The sequence below is a fragment of the Anneissia japonica genome, unplaced genomic scaffold (genome assembly GCF_011630105.1).
Source record: "Anneissia japonica isolate Jap-2015-1 unplaced genomic scaffold, ASM1163010v1 scaffold211_len1577895_cov191, whole genome shotgun sequence".
NCBI lineage: Eukaryota > Metazoa > Echinodermata > Crinoidea > Comatulida > Comatulidae > Anneissia > Anneissia japonica.
This window is the reverse complement of record NW_022711099.1, coordinates 387,887-390,121: the sequence shown is the minus strand read 5'-3', so window position 1 is coordinate 390,121 and position 2,235 is coordinate 387,887. Positions and strand designations below refer to the sequence as shown.

The window sequence follows — 2,235 nt, the reverse complement described above, 5'->3', positions numbered from 1 at the left end:
ACCTACTCGTACCAACGTCCGCATGTCGCGCTAGCCTTATCCTACTCTAGGCCTAGACTAGCTAGGATGGTATAGGCCTAGCCTTGAAGGGACGAAGGTCCCAATGAAAAACAACGTCGCCCTTTGATAGCTAACATTGTCTATTTAACATCACAATAATTCATTATTAGACCTATAGTTGTTTTTTGAATTGTACTCCACAAATCTCAGCCGATACCTCACACAACTGGCTAACGTCTATCTATTGTCGTGACGTCATTTGCTCGCTGGCTCACACTTGTGATATGTCTCGCACTTGTGATCACTGGCTCGCACTTTGGCAACACTCTTTGGCAGTCAACTCGTCCCTAGAAAACCCGCCCTTGGAAACTTGCCCCATAAAAAAATGTACACTTAACCTTTGGTAATCAACTACATTTTCCACATACATAGAAATTTTTGAAACTTTATTAAAAAAAAAACTAAACCATAATTCACCACACTATAGACACTTTTTGACAAAAATGAAAAATTGCGACTTTGTTACCCAATGAGAAGTGTTCTAATACGGGACGTGTCTCATATTATTTGTTATAGTTTTATTATTCATTATTTTCACTTGACTCGCATAAATAATTTTGTTCGAAAAACATTTATATGCAGTTGTACTTCGCAGCACTTCACTTGCAATTTGCAATTTCTATTATTTTAATTAATGAGTCACTGCTATGAGAGATCTTTCTTTGGCCAAGTTCAATGTTTATAAATATCTATTTGCTCTCATAAAAATAAAATTCTTAATAATCACACACTTTCATGATTATTTTGTAAACAGGTTATATGTTTTTATAGCTTAACAGAAATAAGCCTACATACTAGATGGCAATTTGGGTTTATCTATCATATCTGGTTTAATGTTTCTATTTCTGTTAACTTCTATTTTTCTTAATGAGTACAAATATAAAGAATGACATGAATCAATGAAAAATTCATAAAACTAATTTCTATGGTGGTCGTTATGTTGATGTTCATATAGAAGTCTATAACATTTTGTTGAATTTCACACCGACCATATGAAATCTGTTGGTGTTTAGGCTTATTACATAGGCCAGGCATAGCTATTTGCAAACAATAATGACAAAATATCAAGGGTCACCACCAACATGTTAAGCACATCACCAACTGTACTAGTGTTACGACACTATGATGCTTAAATTTACCTGGGGAGCTACAGTAACACTGTGTATTTCACATTTTCATTGCATTCGAAAGCTCAATATTAGTGAAGGAATCATAAACAAAGAAAACCTTTCTTTTGCACATTAATGCAAAATGATAATTGTGTGATATGTTTACATAATGTACAAAACCATTTCACTAATATATTGCATGAAAGCTTATGTTTCAATATAATTTAATTGAGCGCCATATTTCTATTATTCATAATACATAATATATTTCAACTATAAGAAACCTGCTAAATTATAAAATGTAATAAATTGGCAACGATGCATATATGAATTATAAAATATTTAACAAAATCATACTCCAACATGTTAACAATATGGTAAGAAAAATCAATTTTGTATATTTTCTTTAACATCAATTTACTACAAATTACAATCAATACTAGAGCTACAGTACGATTAGTCATTTCTGTGGTTTTCAATTACTTCATACTGTAATTCAAAGAATAAAAATTAGCCTTATAAGATGAATTTTCATAGAGACTTTATAGGTCTTTATTTTTTGTATATCTAAATACTAACGGTTACAATATATTTAAAAGAGGTAGAATTATGTCTATTCAAATATTTGATAAGGATTCTCAAACAATGAATGTTATAAACAAAAAAAATCTTTTTGTATTTGATGTTGAAGGAATAATTTACCATTAAATAATACAGTAGTCAAAATACTGAATCGGAACACAAAGCTGTAACCAGGCCTCTCTAAGGGAGGTTTCTGATGAGAGTCAGATAAGAGACACCCAACATGCCCTGGTAAGATCTATGAGAAGAGCTGTTGTAGGGACTGTGGCCTACTGGAGCTGAAGAATTCTAGCATGTAAGAGGTAAGTTTCATCATTAGTTTTTTTTATGCAAGGGGAATGTGTTCATTTGGTTTATCAAAAGTGTTCACTTGAAAAGGAGGTTTGGCAGATATGAAGTAAACCACCTGGTTAGGGGTCTTCTTTGTAGTATTACAATATTTCATGTTTATTTTTCTGTTTTTCATGTGAAGTGCATAGAGCCA

At 32.1% G+C, this 2,235-nt stretch overlaps 1 protein-coding gene across 4 annotated transcripts in view; it reads right to left on the bottom strand.

Moving 5' to 3' along the window:
* LOC117107267 (1-phosphatidylinositol 4,5-bisphosphate phosphodiesterase delta-4-like) overlaps nucleotides 1-2,235 on the bottom strand; it is a 64,217-nt gene that overhangs the window by 38,424 nt on the left and 23,558 nt on the right. The window lies entirely within an intron of this gene.